The following is a 22,011-nucleotide window of genomic DNA, read 5'->3' as shown; positions in this document are numbered from 1 at the left end:
TCAAGCAACAAATAGGCATTGAATAATTTATTTCATTTAGTGAAACAAACATCTTAAAAAGGCAAAGCATTTGCATGTATGAGGAGAGGGATTTCTTACTGCTTTTTAACACAGATGTTTACCTTATAAGAGAGTGCAGGTTTTTCATTAATGTAGCTATTGAAAGAGTTATTGACCTTGCAATGCTAAATATATTTGGGGACCTTAGAAAGTTCCGATACAAAGAAGACAAACATACTAAACACATCTTTTCAAGTACAGATGCTTCTTAGTTATAATAAGCTGATGTCTTAGAAATCTGTCATAAATAAAAACAAGCTAAAAAATAATACTACTGTTCCTGATCTAATGAACACTCTGCATCCTACAGCAAGTGTCTTTGCTGAGTGTGGTGGTATTGTTTCATAATGCTATGCACTGTGGTGATGCAGATTTCTGCTGATACTGACTGGAGAGAGGAAGAAATCATGCCCCATAAATCTATGAAAGGACAAACTTTGAAACTGAAAGCATAGCATTGACTGAATGTGTATGACTTTTGCAAAATTGTAAATTTGAGAAATCATTCATCAAACTAACATAAATTTGAAGTATGTATGCATTGATTCATCAGATTATCTTTTACTTAAATGACTTACTGGAGTGACACTAGTTGAAATATCATTACATTAGCATGAATTTATTTTGTATATCATATCTAAAAATAGAAATCAATATCTATGAGAGTTCTCATCAGTTTTGGGTCAGATACGATTTTAGTTAAATGCAGGCAAAAATAATGCAAAATGTTGCTGCCTAGACATTTTTTCTAGTGGGCTTATTATACAGACATCACTGAACAAACAAAGAAATATAAATTCTGCAAGATACTGTGGAACATATATTTATTTTTTTGTTTCTTTTTATCTTACTTTTATTGTCGGGGTAATGTATAAAGGGGTTATAGTTACATTCAACAGGTAGTAGGTGCAGGCTTCTAATATAATTTTCCAATATTAAAAAAAATAATTTACAGTATATTTTATCCTTATTTTTATCTGCTTATTTTATTCTTTCTTATACCTATTAAGCGGTAAATCAGAAAATGGGATATCAAGAAACAAGAAGGAAAGCAGAAAAGGAGTTTATCCATTAAGATTTCAGCAAAGTACTTGAGACAAATGGGTCACTTGAGATTTTAACATATGAAGCACTGGATGATCAAAGTACCTAAGTACTGTGACCATTACATTTTTGTTAGAAAGAAGGAAATTTTTTTACATACTTAGAAAACTTCTAACCATTCCAAGGTAATATCAAAGGAAAACTTTGACAATAAAATCATCATCAACATCAGAAATCAGGAGAGTCAGCAATCACCATGCAATCAGAGCTTTGTTTACTCTGGGTCAGAAGGAGTTCACAAAATGGAGAATTATTATGCCATAAATAAAGGCCTGGGAGTGTGGCCTGGTGATATAGTGCTTGCCTAGCATTTGTGAAATCCTGGGTTTGATGCCTTGGTAGCACACAGAAAAAGCTGGAAGTAGTTGTATGACTCAAGTGGTAGGGTGCTAACCTTCAGAAAGCTCAAGGACAGTGCCCAGGCCCTGCGTTCAAGCCCCAGAACTGACAATAAATAGATGGATAAAAAAATAAATGAATGAATAAATAAATAAAACATGGCATTTGTGCCAAAACTGATGGAACTGAAGAACATTATGCTAACTGAAAAAAAATGGAACTTAAGAACACAACAATTTTCTCTTCTCTCCTATGTGTTGACCTGAGTGGAGCAGTACATGGTAGATAGAGGTCAGAGAAGGTGTGTGCTGGGGGTGAAAGAAGAGGTGGATAAAGGGAGGGGAGGTTTACAAGACAGAGGAAAGCAAACCCAGTCCTACCTGAGGCAAACTGGAAAAGCAAGAGCTAAGACTCGCAGTCAGCTCTCTTTCAACAATGACCTCTCAAAGACTCATTCATAGGGAGGAAATCATTGCACCTTTAGCTTGAAATCTAAGATCAGATTCTGATTCCTCTAGAGATGAACACACACACACACACACACACACACACACACACACACACACACACACACACCTGCTCAAATAGAGAGAGCACACATGCTAATCACAGATGGACAAATAAACAGCAAGCCAAACACATGACTTATGAGGAAAAATTCCTAAGATATGAAGAGAAAATAAACAAGAAAAGTAAATTTTGCAAATGGTAAGTTTGAAATGGCATTGGCTTTGTATTCTCAACATATCCAAGAATAAAGATCTCAAGCAATAAGACTGAAAACAATGAGTTCATCACTTTGTACTATCTTTTTCCTTAATTAGATGGATTCTCATTAGCTGAAAAACCGCCTACAATGGTGGACACTAGAGTGACTAAAGTGTTGGTGATAAGATCAACAAGGGACACTAACTCAAGAGGTGAGAGAGGAAGAATTGTGTTCTGCCCTTCCTTCACCTGGTATAGTAATTGTATGCTAATACAGTCTATGATGTGTCAAAAAGATTGCCAGCTTACAGGAATGTTTTTGATTCCAGGGAGGTGAAAGGCTCATTGCCCTGATTAGCTAGCCAAACATGGTACACACACATTTAATTACCATATTGAGCCCTACAATCATACACAGATGTTCTTTTTGTTTTTTCCTTGGTCAGTTCTGGGGTTTGAACTCTGGGTCTGGGTGCTGTCCCTGAGCTTTTAAGCTCAAGGCTACTGCTCTTCCTCCTGAACCACAGCACCACTTCCAGTTTTCTGGTGGTTAATTGGAGATAAGAGTCTCACCAACTTTCATGCCTGGGATAGCTTTGAACTGCCATCCTCAGATCTCATCATCCTGAGCAGCTAGGATTACAGGCGTGAGCTCCCAATGATGTGCAGGTATTATGTTTGAATAACAGCAAAACTAAATAGTCAAAAGTGAAATGATGCCAAATGTTTTGAGTTGATGATAAAAGTCACTCCAAGCTGTATATTGTACATTGACACTGAAAGTTGTTTTGACAATCTATGGGAGGGGGAAACAAAACAAAGGAAAAAAGAAACCTCTCTAGCATAAAAGGAAACACAGATAAGAGATGGATGATTTAAAGTGAGAAAACAAGAAATAAATTGTTTCCCTCTAGTTAGGAAATGGGGATGAAGGTAGCACCTGCAGACTTCTTAGCAGAAAGTATTTTCCAGTGAAGAAAAAGCCCATACTCTGTATTCATGTAACTCATGCAGGAAGAAAAGGCACTAATAACTCTAGAGATGAGGAGAGACACTGAGCATCCTCAGCCTTTCACCTTTCATTCAGCCAGACCAGAGAAAGACACATTAATGAGTGTGAGGATCAGCGAATATATCCCATCCTATCTGTGAGTAGAGGTCAGGAGGGAGGAGAGAGAGAGAGAGAAAGAGAGAGAGAGAGAGAGAGAGAGAGAGAGAGAGAGAGAGAGAGAGAGAGAGAGAGAGAGAGAGAGAGAGAGAGAGAATGGGAGGTGGAAGGGGAGGGAGGAGGGGAGGGGACAGAGTGGGAGAGGGTGGGGGAGGAAGTTAAACCTCTACAAACACTTCTCAGATGTGGTAATCTTCAGATGTAATGATTTTTTTCCTAAAACAGTCATTCAGTATTTCGGATCATCCAACTAATTCTTGATATAATAAATGAAGAATGGGATTCTTCAAGTGTCATCTATTGAAGTGATGCTCAACTCCTGACAAGGGCTTTTCATTTAATATATGTTTGGGATAATGGCAGTGGTCCTTGGGTTCGTTGTAGCAGTCTTTCTACTTTGAGGAAAGAAGCTTGAATCTGCCCATTAGAATCTTCAGATGGACAATACTGATTTGGACAAGTGGTTCCACAACTTAGGAGACATTCTTATTTTTAGCTTCGTAAGTAAATATCTACAATCTAACTCTTTGTATATAGACAGTCAGGAAGTGCCTGAATTCATCTTGGTCATTACCAAATTAAAACTTGAAGTATAAAAGGGTCTACAAGGCTGTCTTTCTTCCATTCTATTTTTTTGGCTCCCTTGTCAAAGATTAGATGGCCATAGGTCTGTGGGTTAATATCTGGGTCTTCAGTTCTATTCCATTGGTCTTCAGGCCTGTTCTTGTGCTAGTACCAAGCTGTTTTGGTCACTATAGCTCTGTAATAGAGTCTAAAGTTTGGTATTGAAATTCCTCCTGCGATGTTCTTTCTACTAAGAAGTGTTTTTGCTATACAGGGTCTTTTATTATTCCTTCACATTCTTAGTTAAGGTAAGTCCTAGGTACTTTATTTTCTTTGAAGCTATTGCAAAAGGAGTTGCTTTCCTGATTATTGCCTCATTCCTTTCACTGTTGGTGTAGAGGAAGGCAGTTGATTTTTGAGGGTTAATTTTATAGCCTGCTACCCTTCCAAAGTTTTTTTTTTTTAACTTAATGAACTTTTCTTTTTTGGGAGGGCAGTAGTGGGACTTGAAACTCAGTGCCACTTCTGGTTTTCTAGTGGTCAATTGGTGATAACAGTTTCTAGGGCTTTAGTATCCAGGCTGGCTTTGAACCGTGATCTTCAGATCTCAACCTCCTGAGTCACTGAGGTGTGAGCCATCTTACCAGGCTCTTGAGTTTATTTTTGACTTAGTTCATTATCCTCAGTTCTCTTTTATCTTTACAGTACAGAGGGATCAAACCAAAATCCAGAGTTAAGTTTGGTTAGAGGTTATCTTTTTCAAGATACCTGAAGTTAGGAAACATCTGTTTTCTACAGGCCCACTCTCTCACTCTGTAATTTCCAGGCAGGTTGGTTGCACTGTCTAGACTAACGATGCAGATGGCTCTAAAACATGCTGTGGGATGCATCATGACAGAGGACAATCGTGTTTCCCTGGCGGAGACCCCGGCGGAGACTTTGAATCAGCTCAAGGAGCTTGGGAGTGGAGTCTATAGGATTCTTTAAATACAGAATCATGTATCTGCAAAGAGAGAAAGTTTTACTTCCTCTTTCCCTATTTGGATCCCCTTTATGCTTGCTTCTTGCCTTATTGCTCTGGCTAGGAATTCTAATACTATGTCAAAGAGGAGTGGAGACAGTGGGCATCCTTGTCTCGTTCCTGATTTTAGAGGGAATGGCTTTAGCTTTTCGCCATTAAGTATAATACCAGCTGTGGGTTTGTCATACACAGCTTTTATTATCTTGAGGAATGTTCCATGGATTCCTAGTTTCTCCAGAGCTTTTAAGATAAAGGGGTGTTGGATCTTGTCAAATGCCTTTTCTGCATCTATTGAGACAATCATGTGATTTTTGTCCTTGCTCCTGTTGATGTGTTGAATTATCTTAATTGATTTGCATATGTTGAACTAGGTTTTCCTCCCTGTGATGAATCCTGTTTGATCATAGTGTATAATTTTTTTGATGAGTTTTTGTAGACTGTTGGCCAGTAATTTGTTGGGAAGTTTTGCATCGATGTTCATCAAAGAAATAGGTCTATAGTTCTCTTTCTTTGATGGATCTCTATCATATAATGAGTGATTGTTGTCCTTAACGTACTATGTTATCTCTCATCTCTTTTGCTATCCCTTGATTATCTCATATTGTTACAGTATCTTACTTTGTTATCTGATATATTGGATATATTTGTATTTGGTTATTTGAAATTGGATAGGGAAGGGAGGGAAACAAGATGAGGGGTGGCGTGGGGGGGAGGGAAATGGGCCCAAGACATGAGAAAGGGTATCAATGTACGTGAATTAATGCACCTTCTATTTGGCAAATATAATGTAACCCTTCTTTAATTACAATAATAAATATATGAAAAAATAATGGGTCTAGGAGTGATCTGCAGAATTCAAGTACTTACATACACTCAGTTAAATCTCATTAGTTGTGATAATTATGTTATAAAGTCATTGAAAACATTGAGTTAGTGGGTACTGAACAAAAGTTATAGCTTTAAGGGAAATAGAGAGTTTAGTTCATCCTGACCTCTTGTCATAATAAATAACAACTATTCTTCAAAACTAATGAAAACACAACCTGCTTTCTGATTTTAATTACTTATTTTGATATGGAGTGTATTGATTTATTAACAGAGAATTCACAGTCAATAATATTGGTTTTTAACATAGGCTTATCACACATTTTTGCTCTTCAATTTACACTCAAGGAACATCTCAGAAACCAAATCCTCAGGCAAGTGCTCATGGCTTGGGCTATAACCTAGCTGCTCGGGAAGTTAAGATCTAGGGGACTGGGGTTTGAATCAGCATGGACTGGAAAGTACATGGAATTCTTAGCTCCAATTATCCACAGAAAACTACAAGTGGAGCTATGGCTGAAGTGGTAAATTGAGCAGAAGCCTCGAGCACAAAAGCTTAGGGATAAACCCCAGGCTTTGTGTAGAAGCCCCAGAACTAGTACCAAAAACAAACAAAGAAAAAAAACAAAAAAACACAAACCTCCAAAAAAAAATCCGCAACTGAAATGTGGCCCTAAGTAGACCATATATATATATATATAATCATTTACAGCTTGGCTTTGGCTCACAGTTGGCATTCTACCAGTTGAACCACCTTTCTAATTCTGGCTTTTTACTGGATAATTAGAGATAAGAATGTCATTGTTTTGTGCTTTAGCTGGCTTTGAACCATTTGAGATCTCAGCCCCCTTAAGTAGTTAAGAGTATAGATGTGAGACACTACAGTCCCTTTTAGTTGCAATGATTGCATCTATTAATTGCCAGAAGAACTTTAAGCAAAGTACTTTAGTTCCATCATGTTTGTTCTTTATTATGTTGCCTAAGATATGGTCCACAGAAATATTTGTATCAATTAAAATGATAAATTAAAATTCATTAAACATATGAATGAAATCCAATACTATAAGTTATACTGTGAAATCTCTGAAATTCCCTTCTTGAAAATGAACCTAAGTGTTGGCAGAATACATGTGCTACCCAGTTGAATGATGGTAATCACTAGATATAGCCATGCCAATTTCCAGAGCTTTGGGACTCTTCCTGTTGGTTCCTGTACCCTCAATTCTTATAGGACTATGAATAGGTATCAGTTGAGAAACTTGTTGAGTTGTAATTAAAAAATTAGAAACAAAACAAATAGAGACTCTCAGTGAATATATACTTACTGGGCTTTCCAGGAAGAGACTACTATTCTCATCTGGAAGAGTAAATTCCAAGCCTTGAACCCAAGGGGAGGTAATATCTCTATTTCAATATTTTTATCAAGCATTTCTCCATGCTGATGAAGAAAAATATTAGTTCTATGTCATAGAGAAGCCATAGCAAATGTAACATTCTTTCTAGATGCCATGTTCTATGTTGTACCTTTCTAAAGCTCATCTGTTAGAATTCTTGCCTTGAAAGTGATGAGGTCATAAGAACAGAAGCATTGTTAGAAGAATCACCACTCTTACCAGAGGCCTGAGAAAACACTCTTGTCCCTTCTACCTTGGGAGAACGCAGCTACAAGGTACTATATGAGCCAGGTAGAGCATCACGAGACTCTGAATCCTCCAGTGCCTTAAATCTGGATTTCAAAACTTCTACAACTGAGAAATACATTTCTATATGACTTTAAAGTTCTGTAGTGTTAACAGTAATATTAAGGGAGAAGACTGTTTTTCCATATACCTTCTATCTCATGGTATTGTCATCATTTGGGAGGAAGGTACTAAAATTTGAAATAAGGGCCTCACTTGTTTGACTGGTGCTGTACCAATTGGCCCATGGCTCCAGCCCTACCACTTTGTTGTTTAACTGGAGATAGAACCTCATGCCCTTTTCTGCCCAACCTGGTCTCAAGCCACAATTACAGAAGTGGGCCATTGGCATTCTGTGTGTCATGATATCTCCTGATGGTCTTAGTACACATTGATTCTTGGCAACTGAGCTTGACTATACTTCCATTTATTTATTTATCACATGTAGAGTCTTTTTTGAAATGCCTTTTTCTCATTTTCAAAATGGAAATTGTTGCATTAAGTTCTTAGTTGGACATTTTATCACCACTGAGCTACATAGTTAATGATTTTAGCTACTGTTAACCTGTTTTAAAAAAGATGAGGGGTCGGGGTGGGGGGAAGGGAGACGGGGACCAAGACATGAGAAAGGGTATCAATGTATGTGAATTAATGCACCTCCTATCTGGCAAATATAATTTAATCCTTCTATTCCTTACAATAAAATATATGAAAAAATTAGGAGGAGTTTTCTTTTGTTTTTGTCTAGATATATTTAATTATTTCTACTGCATTTGTTGCCTAAACTGTCATTTTGTTGTACAATGATGCATTATATATTCCTGAATAAACTTATTAGTTATATAAAGATGTTTATGGCAGATTATTTGTAATTTTTAGGTAGAGAATTATGCAATCTATAAGATAGAGCAATATTTTCTTTTCAAATATTGCCCTTCATTTATTTTTCTTCTCTTATTGTGTTGGCTAAACTTTCCAGAATGGTTTTAAATATCTTTTCCTTTTTCTAATCTTTCACTAATTAATAGAATATTTACCTGATTCTAGTGGCTCATGCCTATAAACCTAGCCATTCAGGAAGTTCAGATGAAAGAATCACAATTCAAAGTCAGCCCTGGCAGTAAAGTCCATGAGACTCTTACCTCCAATTAGCCACCTAAAAACACCGTGAAGTGAAGGTGTGGCTCAAAGTGGGAGCACTACCCTTGAGCATAAAAGTTCCAGAATAGTACCTATGCCCTGAGTTCAAACCCCAGGACTGACAAAAAAAATTTAAGGACATTTGTCGTGTAGACACTCTTTAGAAAATTGAGGAAGTGTTATTTTGTTCTTAGATTTTTGTGACTCTGTAATGAGTTACATTCTCATCAGTTGAAATAACTGTTACATGCATAGTACAGTCTTCCCTTTTTAACAGATACAATTGGCCTTTGTAAAGCATTTTTTTTGTCAGCCAGGGGTTTGAAATCAGGGCCTGGGCACTGTCCTTGGACACATTCACTTATATCTAGTGCTCTACCACTTGAGCCACTGCACCACTTCTGGCTTCTTCTGTGTATGTGGTACCAAGAAATCAAATCCAGAACTTCATGCATACTAGGCAAGCACTCGACCAACTAGACTATGCTCCTGGCCTCTGTAAAGCATTTTTAAATGTATTTTTTTACAGTTTTTCTCTTTCTTGTTTTCCTATCTAAATCAAGGAATTGATTATTGTATCAGTATCCATCATCTGTAGTTGAGATTTTCCTTCCCTCACAGGCATTCCTCTAAGGTTTGCTAAGCCTTGCTGGTCTCCATCAACCATCCATCTCCTTGAACATCATTCAAAACACCATTATGATTTCTGAGCATTCGTGTGTCTAATCAGATCTTTAGCATTACCTTTTGCAGATATTAGAGTGTTCCTCTGGTAGCTACTAGTTAGTAATGCTCTGCTTCAATCAACTGATTGTGGTAATACATGCCATACACATAAACTCATGGCTTATGTTACTGGTTCTCTCTGGTGTCCAATTATATGCTCTCCACTTACAAATGCACTGCATTTCTTTGTTAGTTCCACATTCCTCAAACATTCTATGCAAACATTCAAGGATATTTTTCTTCCATGAATTCCAGTAATAGGAGTGGGCATTCCTTCTAGTGATAGCTGTAAAATGTAAAACCTCTATCATCTGTCTGTCTGTCTGTCTGTCTATAATCTATGTCTGCCTCTGTGTATAAAATTTGTAGGGTTAAATACAAATAACTGATGATAAATTTCCATTCATGTCACTAATGTCTAGAATGCCTGACACATTCAATGAATAAATAGTATGCAAATATTAGCACTTAGCTCATTTTCACATATACACACAAATTACAAGTGTTTACATTTGTAAATCTATCATGCAATTAATACTTTTAAATTAGTTAGCAAATAGTGTACTAGAAGATATTATTTTATAGTGAACTTGTGTAGAATTAAAATTTAAAAACCTAAGCCACATTTTTCTCACAGTTGCTACAGTCAGGAATTCAAGAAAGATTCCTCTAGCCTCACAGGTCTACATGAGGCCACCATTAAGGATTTTCTTTGAACCAATGAAAGACTGGAGTATCTAGAGTATCAGATATGGCCATTTTCTTTCATACAATCTCAGGGTTCTCTGTACACTTTTATACTATGTTTGAGTTTCTTAGCAGAATGATAGCTTTGCATTAGCTAGACTGTTTTCTCAGTGGCTGAATGATCTAAAATTAAGTTATCTCATCATTACTTATTATATAATTATTGGTAATAAATTACTTTAAAAATGACTTTTTCCTAGAAATAAAATAGTACTGATATGAGTAAGTATGGTACAAAGGAAAACTTGAAATTAAAATTATAAAAATCTATTTTCTGTTTTTTTTTGAATGAAATGCTTTTCATTCCTTCTAAAGTATAATCACTTTATTAAATTTTGAAGGAAAATTAATTTTTACTCATTTACTTATTTATACCAAGTGGTCCCACTTAACATGTGCTTTGTAAATTCTGTGCACATTTGTAAGTTCAGTGTCATTCCTTTCATCATTTTTCCCCATCTACCAAACCCACTAATCTTCTCAAGTTATCTGGATGCATATTCACTTATGTACCCTCTTCTGTTTATTTATCTACCTCCCTCATCTCCACCTCAGCACTCCCCACCAAGCCCAGTACAGTTCCAGCTTCCTAATATTCATTTTGTTCAACTGTAGTTTACTTGTTCAGAGGAGTTACCCCACTGGAATTCTCTCCAGTATATATGATACAAAGGATTATGAATATGTGAAAATAACCCTGAATATTTTGATGTTTTTGCTTTTCAATTCAGAAGTAAACATAATTGAATTGAAAGGTCACTCCAGCATTGTGTTTTATTTGAATAGGTAAAGCATTAGGATTTTTTTAAAGATATGATATGAATCATTTTATGGATATATAGTGTTTTTCATAGATGTGTCTTCTTTAAAAACATTTTATGATGGTACAAACTTACAAAAATCTCAGAAGAATATTAGACCTATTAACTGAAACAAATGAGAAGACAGAATTCAATTTAGAAAAATCAAAATTTATACACATTGGCAATAAATTCAAGAGAAATGAAATTAAAGTTAATACTGGTGCAGGGTGACAAAGAAGGATCCAACTTTAGTTTTCTGCAGGTGCTTAACCAGTTCTGCCAGCACAACTGGTTGAAGAGGCTGTCTTTCTTCCATTCTATTTTTTTTGGCTTCCTTATCAAAGATTAGATGGCCATAGGTCTGTGGTTTAATATCTGGGTCCTCAGTTCTATTCCATTGGTCTTCAGGCCTTTTCTTGTGCCAGTACCAAGCTGTTTTGGTCACTATAGCTCTGTAATAGAGTCCAAAGTTTGGTATTGAAATTCCTCTTTCTGCTAAGAAGTGTTTTTACTATACAGGGTCTTTTATTATTCCATATGAAATTTTGGATTGCCTCTTCTATTTCTTTAAAGAATGCCATTGGGATATTGATGGGTATTGCGTTGAATTTGTAGATAGCCCTTGGCAAGATTGCCATTTTCATGATGTTGATTCTTCCAATCCAGGAGCATGGGAGGATTTTCCATTTCCTCAGTTCTGCTTTAATGTCCTTTGTCAGGGTTTTAAAGTTTTCATCAAAAAGGTCCTTTATATTCTTAGTTAAGCTAATTCCTAGGTACTTTACTTTCTTTGAAGCTATTGCAAAAGGAGTTGCTTTCCTGATTATTGCCTCATTCCTCTCACTGTTGGCATAGAAGAAGGCAGTTGATTTTTGAGGGTTAATTTTATAGCCTGCTACCCTTCCAAAGTTTTGAATCAGCTCAAGGAGCTTGGGAGTGGAGTCTATAGGATTCTTTAAATACAGAATCATGTCATCTGCAAAGAGAGAAAGTTTTACTTCCTCTTTCCCTATTTGGATCCCCTTTATGCTTGCTTCTTGCCTTGTTGCTCTGGCTAGGAATTCTAATACTATGTCAAAGAGGAGTGGAGACAGTGGGCATCCTTGTCTCATTCCTGATTTTAGAGGGAATGGCTTTAGCTTTTCGCCATTAAGTATAATACCAGCTGTGGGTTTGTCATACACAGTCTTTATTATCTTGAGGAATGTTCCATGGATTCCTAGTTTCTCCAGAGCTTTTAACACAAAGGGGTGTTGGATCTTGTCAAATGCCTTTTCTGCATCTATTGAGACAATCATGTGATTTTTGTCCTTGCTCCTGTTGATGTGTTGAATTATCTTAATTGATTTGCATATGTTGAACTAGGTTTTCCTCCCTGTGATGAATCCTGTTTGATCATAGTGTATAATTTTTTTGATGAGTTGTTGTAGACGGTTGGCCAGTATTTTGTTGAGAAGTTTTGCATCAATGTTCATCAAAGAAATAGGTCTATAGTTCTCTTTCTTTGATGAGTCTCTATCTGGTTTGGGGATGAGGGTTATACTGGGCTTCATAGAATGAGTTTGGTAAAGAGTGTTCATTTTCAATTTTGTTGAAGAGCTTGAGGAGTATTGGTGTGAGCTGTGTTTTGAAGACCTTATAGAATTCAGCTGTGAGTCCATCTGGCCCTGGGATTTTCTTGGATGGAAGGTCTCTTATTGCCATTTCTATTTCAGTGCTTGAAATAGGTCTATTTAGTTGGATTAGGTCTTCTTGTTTTCGTGTGGGTATGTTAATATTGGCTAGAAACTCATGCTTTTCTTCTAGATTCTCAAATTTGTTGGCATAAAGTTTTAAAACTGAAAATTTTATAAGAAAGAATAGGAGATACACTAGGTCTCCGTGGCACAAGTCGAAACTTCATAAGTACCAAGAAACACAACAAATCAGAGAAAGTATGGATAAATGGGACTGAATTAAACTGCAAAGCTTCTGTTTGGCAAAGGACATAGTTAGCAAATTAACTAGAAAGCCTTCAGAGTGGGAGAAAATCTTCACTCTCCATACAATGAACAAAGGCCTCATATCTAATATATATCAACAGCTCAAAAAATTGCATCACTCCAAAACTAATCTTCAAAGAAGCAACCATCCTGGGCAAAGATAGGGGCAGGGAAATGGGGACCATGACATGGGAAAGAGTATCAATGTATGTGAAGTAATGCACCATTTTTCTGGTGAATATAATGTAATCCTTCTCTTAATTACAATTAAAATACATAAAAAAAACAGAATGCTAGGTAAGAGCACTACCTCTAAACTGTATCCCCAGGCCTACATGTTATGATGTACATACCTTAAGAAAACATGCTGTTTTTCAATTTTGTAACTTAGTAAACAGTTTTACTATATGTGTCCATTTGCCTATACCAGGGCTTAAACTCAGGGTCTTAATTTTACACTCAGTTTTTCAGCACTTTGTTCATGTCTGACTATTCATTTAAGTCATGCTACCAGTCTGGAATTTTGAGATTTAAAGTCTTGGACTATTCTACAGAGGCAATACTTAGAATTGAATTGTAATCCTTAGTTCTCAGAAGTCCCTTACATAGCTAGGATTTCAGTCTTGTGCCATGAACACCCTAGCTACTAAGAACTAATTTGCAGTATAGATACTTTTGTGAACTGTAGATGTTGGAGTTTAGTCCATATATAATAGAAGATTGAGGAAAAGATGGATAAAGTATTTAACTGCAGTCATTTTCTTCTTCCAATAGTCATGTTAGAAGCAGTAACATTCTCTAGGACTACTACTAAATATTGCTATTTTAAATCATGTTTACCACTAACAATACAACTGTACTGGATAAATCAAGTTTACACTAGGTTATGTAGGGGGCTATTTTCTCTGCTCAGTAGATTTTCTACATTTGTCACGTCCTTCTCCACTCATTAGGTTTAGTACCAAAGGGCGACTCCATATAGCTTGGTCAGTCAATCATCTTCATAACCTAATTTGTTGACAAATTCTGGGTTCTCTGGAAATTTTTCATTAATTTTAGCTATTTTTCTTTGTAACAGAGATGATTGTACCCTGGATGTTTTCACATTTCACAAAGCGAGAAACTCATCTTTCCTTGTTTAATTTTTGTCTCAACTTCAGGCACTCTAGTCAAAAACATTTCCAAAGCTTCCTGGACAAACAGCTTGTTCCCACTGCTTCAGTACCATTTTCTGTGGTGCTTTTTCATGGATCTCTATGAGTTTACCTAGTGGGAACACAGTGAGTCCATACAGTGGTTCTCACCTCTGGCAGGCCCATGTGTAATGCAGTATTCTAAATTTAATATTTAGGTGTTACTATCAAGAATGTGTTTTTTGTCATTGTGACAGACACATGGATGAAAGGGGCAAAGAATTTGGAAGTAGCTCCATATGGGATATCATTTTTTCACAAAGCTGCAGTGCGAGAGCCTTTTAAATGAATCATAATGTACAAATTGGATATTTATAATACACATTTATATTTTTACATATATTCCTATAAATACATACATATATGTTACCATTGATATATAAATTCTCAAAATGCTGGATATATCACCTATACATAACATTTATATAGTTCCAATCAATTTTTTGCATATATTGCATATATACATAAAGACATGAATATAACCCCCCCAAAATGTACCCTAAACCTCGTGCTTTATACTTGATAAGGGTAACTGAAAATAATGTAGATTTAAATGTAAGATAAGAGAGCTGGAGCAGGTAGAGGTTGGTAAGATGCTTTTAGGTATGTCACCAAAGAGTAATCTCTGTAAGTACAACAAAAAGGGATACATTAGAGCTCATTAAAATTAAAATGGTTACCCTTCTATATGACTTATACATATTTTAGGCTGTCATCCTCTATAGCTGAATCATTTTAGCACATAATATATGCCTTCTCACTGAATCTTATATGCACAATATATCATCATGAGGACTAAGGACCTTTAAGACAGCTAGCAAGCAGTGTGGCGGCTCAAGTTTGTAATATTAGCTAATCTGGAGGAAGAGATAAAAGGATTCTGTTTCAAGACTGACCTGGGGAAAAATATTAGCTAGATACAGTCTCAACCTACATGTGTGGCTACATGTGTGGTGCATACCTGACATACTAAGTTAAGGGGAGGAAAGGTAAATTAATATTGGGATTAACTTTGCTGATTAATGAATTAAAATATGCAAATTATATTAAACTAAAGCTAAAAGAAGAAAAAACCAAGGCTTCTGACAGAAAATTAACAGCTGGAGCTTACATGAAAGAGAAATCACCCATGAAAGAAAGGAGACATAAGAATGATGAGCTGTAAACATGAAATAATGATAATACTGAAAAAAATAAAATAGTAAAGGTGAAGATAGAAAGTAGGGTCATAACATGAAATGAACAAAGAATATAAAGTATCTTAAAATTTTCACAGAAAAACATATTTCTTCCTTTTCTGATAAAAGAGACTTCTTATATTAAGACAATACATCAAAATAACTATATATGAATCTTATTTCTAGCTTTGTATAGTAAAATATCTTTTCAAATTTCAGTGTGACAATAGCTGTGTGCATATGATCATACAAAATAATATACTATGGAATGAAGTCCAATGAAAGGAAACAAGAGACATTGTTTAGTTGCTCTTATTATTGTTTTCTTTTCCTTTTGCCTTGTTTGTTTGTTTGTTTGTGTTTGGGAGGGTAAAAGAGGGAACAGAATTAGTGGAACAATGGTGAACAAATATGACAGTGGTTCTCACTTGGCAATATGTGGAAAGGTTGAGAGGGAAAATTCAGGAGAAAGCAATGAAAAGAGAGACATGTAAAAAGATTTGTACTAGTTACTCATTATTTAAGTCATGTAATTCTAACCCCTCTGAATATCAACTCCACAATAACAATAAAAAAATCTATAAGAGAGAAGCTGATTTTATATGCAGCAGTGAAATTATAATGAAATAAGTACATCTTTATTTTCTCTCAGTAATGCTTTGCTTCCAATACTTTGTTCCATTCATACCTCTTCACTTTCCTTAAGTCTTCTCTGAAGAGGAAACAAAAATGGCCTATAGATACATGAAGAAATGCTGGACATTTCTGGTCATCAAATAAATGTAAATCAAAACAACTCTAAGATTCTACCTCACTTCAGTTAGAATGGCCAGGATCAAGAAAACTAATAACAACAGATGCTGGAGGGGATGTGCCCATGAGGGATCACTACTACACTGTTGGTGGGAGTGCAAACTCCTTCAGCCACTATGGAAAGCAGTATGGAGGTTCCTCAAAAGACTAAACATAGAACTCCCCTATGACCCAGTAATTCCACTATTTGGTATTTACCCAATTGTCCAGAAACAAGGACATACTAAATCCACTAGCACAACAATGTTCATTGCAGCACTATTTACCATAGCAAAGATATGGAACCAACCCAGATGTCCCTCAGTTGATGAATGGATCAACAAGATGTGGTATTTGTACACGATGGAATTTTATGCTGCTGTCAGAAGGAATGACATTGCCCCGTTTGTTAGGAAATGGAAAGACTTAGAAAAGATCATATTAAGTGAAGTAAGCCAAACTCAAAGGAAGTTAGGCTCAATGGTTTCCCTCATTTGTCATAATCAGTAGAAACCTTGGGCTCTCCTAGCAGAGATTTGCAATAGACCAAAACCTTGATACACAAAGCCATACAGTATGATGCTAAATGAAAGGACCTCTAGGATATAGAAACAAAGGCATATAATGAGTGATTATTGTCCTTAATGTACTATGTTATCTCTCATCTCTTTTGCTGTCCCTTGGTTATCTTATATTGTCACAGTATCTCACTTTGTTATCTGATATATTGGATATATTTCTATTTGGTTATTTGAAATTGGTAGGGAAGGGGGAAAACAAGATGACGGGGGAGGGAAATGGAGACCAAGACATGAGAAAGGGTATCAATGTATGTATTTGGTGAATATAATATAACCCTTCTATTAATTACAATAAAAATATATATAAGAAAAGAAAGATAAAACAATTACTGAAGGATGACTTTCCACACTGTCAAAGTAATGGCTTCGAATACTCCCATTCTCCATAAATGCATACACTGATGAAAGCTATCAAAATAAATTTCTTAAGATAAAATGTTAATCAACTTATATAATAGCCCAAATGGATTCATCCATAAATATGTGTGAATCACTACTGAGAAAATGTTATGAATTAGGTGTCTTATATGCAGTATCATTGGAAGTGTTGTTAAATTAGAGCAGCTATAAAAACCAATAGCCTCCTTGATGCTTACATGTGAAAAATAGACTGAGAATTACAAGAAGAGAGCTCTCATTTCCAGGGGACTGTAACTATTTGATCTGTTGAGCACCTCATAGATAGAGTCCATCCTCAGAGAGTCTTCTTAATCATACCAGAACTAACTATACTATATTAGTGCTTTCATAATAGTTATTTGTCAAATACAACCCATAACTATGTTTTAACTCCAGCAACTTATGGTGCTGTTATTCTTAACGGAAAACATTGCCTCCAAAATTTAAAAGAAAAATCTGAGAGATGAAAGATTCACAGGTGTTATCAGACTACAAGCTAGTGCTTAAACTCAACATACCAAGTAGCCTATAGTATGAAGGAGTGGAGAGGTCACTAATGTCTCACATCTATCTGACCATGTGGGTAGGGAACAAAAATTAAGGACAATAGAAGTACAAACTAGAAAGAGGCAAAGGGACTACATTGAATTAAACTGTCACACACTATGGAGAATAATATTTACCCAAAATAATTTTAAAAGGGACTAACATAATTAATCCCTTAAAGGCACAAAAGTGGAAGAAATAAGTAAAGACACAAAAGGGAATTTAAAGTTTTAAAAGCAATGAAACTTTACATAGTTTCGAACCAAATAGATTGGAATAACAAATAAGTAATTGAAAGCAACTTGGAATATTCAGCATTATTCAGAAAATAGCATATTTATAATAAAATGAGCCAGAAAATACACACAAAAGAAATAAAGTATTATGGTAAATCAGATAACATCAAAATTTATGAGATAGTAAGTAATTAGAGTTCACAACAAACCATGTTTTATTTTTTTCTTCTAGTGTTGGGGCGTGAACTTAGGGCTTGGGTGCTGTCCTAAAAGATTAGTACTCTACCCCTTAAGTCACAGATCATTTCTGTGGCTTTCTGTGTTTGTGGTGCCAAGCCATCGAACCTGGGGCTTAGTGCATGCTAGGCAAACACTCTACCACTAGGCCACACTCCCATTCCAAAGCCGTGTTTTTCTATATCCATGAAGAAAATAGCTAATCAGATTTATAACTTAGGCTTCAAACTAAAGAAATTGCAATAACAAAAAAAAGAGAGAGGAAGGAGGGGAGGAAGGAAGGAAGGAAGGAAGGAAGGAAGGAAGAAAGGAAGGAAGGAAGGAAGGAAGGAAAGAAATAGTGAAGAAATGAGAGTGACCCAAATCATACATTTATGATAGGAAGAAATAATAAAGATAAGATTAGACACAAGTAAAACTGGTAATAGAAACTAACACAGAAAGTCTATAAAGCTCAAAGCTTTTATTTTTGGAAAAAATACAAAATTATATTAAAAATACAAGGAAGGTATAGTTCAACTAGTATAAAATCAGTTTATTCACAAGGACTTACAAATGAACAAAAATACAACCCACCCACACCGAATCTAAATAGATATAAACAAGTACAGTGATTGAATTCAATTAATAATCTAGATAAAGATGTCATAACAAGAGAAAAACAATTGATTTTTACTAATTAAGGATAACCCACATAAAGCCTATGAGCAAGTATATTTTAGTAGTGTGTCAGAAAGTATTATACTTCCAATTGGAAAACAAAATTGTATTAATATAAGAAAACCAATTAGGGCCGGGAGTTTGGCCTAGTGATTAAAGTGCTTGCCTAGCATGCACGAAGACCCGGGTTCGATTCCTTGGTACCACATACTTACAAAAAAGCCAGAAGTGGTGCTGAGGCTCAAGTGGTAGAGCTCTAGCCTTGAGAAAGTCCAAGGACAGCGCTCAGGCCCTGAGCTCAAGTCCAGGACTGGCAAAAAAACAAAAAACAAAAAACAAAAAAAAAGAAAGAAAACCAATTAATCTAATACATCAGTAAAAATTTAAAATTCACAACATGTAAACAGTTGCAAAAACGTTCATAACTCGCTTTGAAAGGATAATATTTACTTGGGCTCTGGAGGCTTATGCCTGTAATCTTAGCTACTCAGGAGGCTCAGATCTGAGGATCATGTTGTGAAGCTAGCCCAGGCTGAAAAGTCCCCTTGAGACACTTAACTCCAACTAACCACCAGAAAAATGGTTATGTTTTAAAGTGGTAGAGTTATAGCCTTGAGCAAAAAGAGCTTAGGGACAGCACCCAGACCCTGATTTTAAGCTCCATGGACTACAGAAAAAATAAAATAAAAGGAAAATATTTGATAAGTTAGGAGTAGAGACCCTTTTAGACTCCAATAAAGACACCAAAAAAAAAATACAAAGTTCCATTTGAGGCTGAATGATTTGATTGCTTTCAGGTTTAGAAACAAGACAGGGCTGTGTGTTCCTCCTCATTTTATTCAACATTTATTAGAAGTGTCTGAGAGGCAAAGAATAAAAAAAAGTTTCTACATTTGAGAGAAAAAAGAAAGCTATCCTTACTTTATGTAAAAACTTTCAATTAATAAAAAAATTAAAATGAATTATAGGATACAACACAACACTAATATTAAATAGCTGTGTTTTATGCACTATCAAGTAATACCCTAAAATTAAAATCAAGACAATAATATGATTTGCAGGACAACATAATATGGTTACTGAAGTGGTTAAGTAGTTAGTATTTTTTGGCCTATTCTGAAATTGTGTAAACATTATAAAGGATACATAGACAATCAGTGCTTGGCATTTGTTGATTGAGGCCCATTCATTTTTTTTTCCTAGTCTGATGTTCTATCACTTGAGCTACATGACTGCCTAGCTTTTTGCTAGTTATTTTGGAGATGGAATCTAGAAAATATTTTTTTTGCTTGGGGTGGACTTGAATTACATTCCTCCAGATCTTAGCAATCTGAGTAGTTGCTAATGAACTATCCACGCTGGCTATCTGCGACCACTTGATGACATTAAAGGACCTGGTACAAGAAAGACCTGTAAGGCAGCTTCTGATATCTCTTGGTACACAATTAGAGTAAATGTTTGTTTATACTAATAATAAGAAGTTTAGTATAGTAAATACATAAACAATTGTCTTTGTTAAGCTCTGTGTTATCTTTACCAAGTCTTTTGTATTATACAATGCAAAATATGTGACTACTGAAGGCTTGCTAACAAGAGCATCACCACAAACACAGGAGAAATGAGGTAGGTTATAACTTTAGAGAATTTGTCGCATCATTATGCAACAGGAAATTTTCACAGCATTATAATTTATTTGGGTCAACTCATTTTCCATATTCTATCTTGATAGAAACATCACTACAAAGCCAGGGGACTGCACACTAGATAGAATAACAAGATATCTGAGAATCAATTGAAGAAAAGTATTGCGATATTTACATAGAGAAAATCATAAAAAATTACAAGACATTAAATAAAGCATAAATACAGGAAAAACATAATTTTGGATAGTTAGTAGTAGTGGATATTTGTATAGGTATAGTTTTTAAATTCCAACAGTTCACCCTCTGATCTATCAACATGGTTCTATAAGCATATGTTAGCTTTTCCTCATCTCCATTGAAAATTGAATCTTAAATTCATCTTGTACGTAAAGGAATGCAAATAATGAGGACTTTCTTTAAAAGTAAAATTGAGGGCAGGGAGTGTAGCCTAGTGGTAGCTTGTTCGCCTCGTATGCTGGGTTTGATTCTCCAGAACTACATACACAGAAAAAGCTGGAAGTGGTGCTGTGGATCAAGTGGCAGAGTGCTAGCCTTGAGCAAAAAGTGTCCAAGGACACTTTCAAGCCCCAGTAATGCCAAAAAAAAAGTAAAATAAATCTGACACACTGCCTTGGAATGAAACTTTCTGTACATAATAACATTCCCAGCAGTGTGGTCTTAGCACGAGGCCTGATATATAGATCAACACAGAAACATCAAGAGTCCAGAGATGCACCTTCATGTTGCAGGACGCTGGCTCTCAGTAGCAAGCCAAAAAAAAATTTAGTGGAACAGAATATTTTCAAGATAAAGTTCAAACACAAAGGGATGTTCGCATGTAAAATACCGAATCAGGAACCCACATCTCTTACCACATGCAAAGCTAAGTCTGAATGTGTAAGCATCTTATTGTAAGAGACAAAATAAGAAGCCCTTAGAAAAAAACATACAAATACACTTTTGTGATGTTTGACTTGGAAATTCTTTGGTAGATGCAATTGGTGCTGATCATTTTCCAGAAGGACATAATTCTAGAATACCAAATCCTGAAAGCCCAAATTCCCAAAGCCCAAAATCCCTTGTCTGAAATTCAAGCATCTAAAACCCCAAAATTCACACTCTCAAAATATCAAATTCTCAAGTGCTGCCAATCCCAAAGCTGAAATCACAGTGCCTGCAGTTTGTGTGGGGGTGTTTGGAGGAGGAGTAGTCTGTTTAGATGAGTGAAAGGCTGAATTCTGGGGAAACATTTGGCTCAGGAGTTGGGTAGGCATATACTGAAAACCATCAAAGTCATCTTTAAAAATTTTTTAATTTTATTATCAAGGTGGTGTTACATGCATAAAGTAATGAGTACATTTCTTGTCAAACATTGCTACTTCTCCCTCATCTCACCCCACTTCCCTTAATCCCCAAAACACCATTTCATACCAAAAGACATCTTACAGTAGCGATGTGTGAGTGTGTATGTGTGTGTGTGTGCATGCATCTTGTGACACTATATACACATGACAAATGTGTGTAAACATATACATCTAGCTAGCTAGCTAGCTAGGCTGTCTGTTTTTTTTTTTTTAGTTTAAAGAACAATGTCAACCTTGGCCTATGAAGAAATCTGACTTGAAATAGAGGTCATAGTGTTAAATGAATTATCTACATGAATAAAGACAAGCTAATCAT

This window comes from Megascapheus bottae, chromosome 9 (assembly GCF_031878675.1).
Source record: "Megascapheus bottae isolate mThoBot1 chromosome 9, mThoBot2.hap1, whole genome shotgun sequence".
Taxonomy (NCBI): domain Eukaryota; kingdom Metazoa; phylum Chordata; class Mammalia; order Rodentia; family Geomyidae; genus Megascapheus; species Megascapheus bottae.
Note: the sequence above shows the minus strand (reverse complement) of the source record.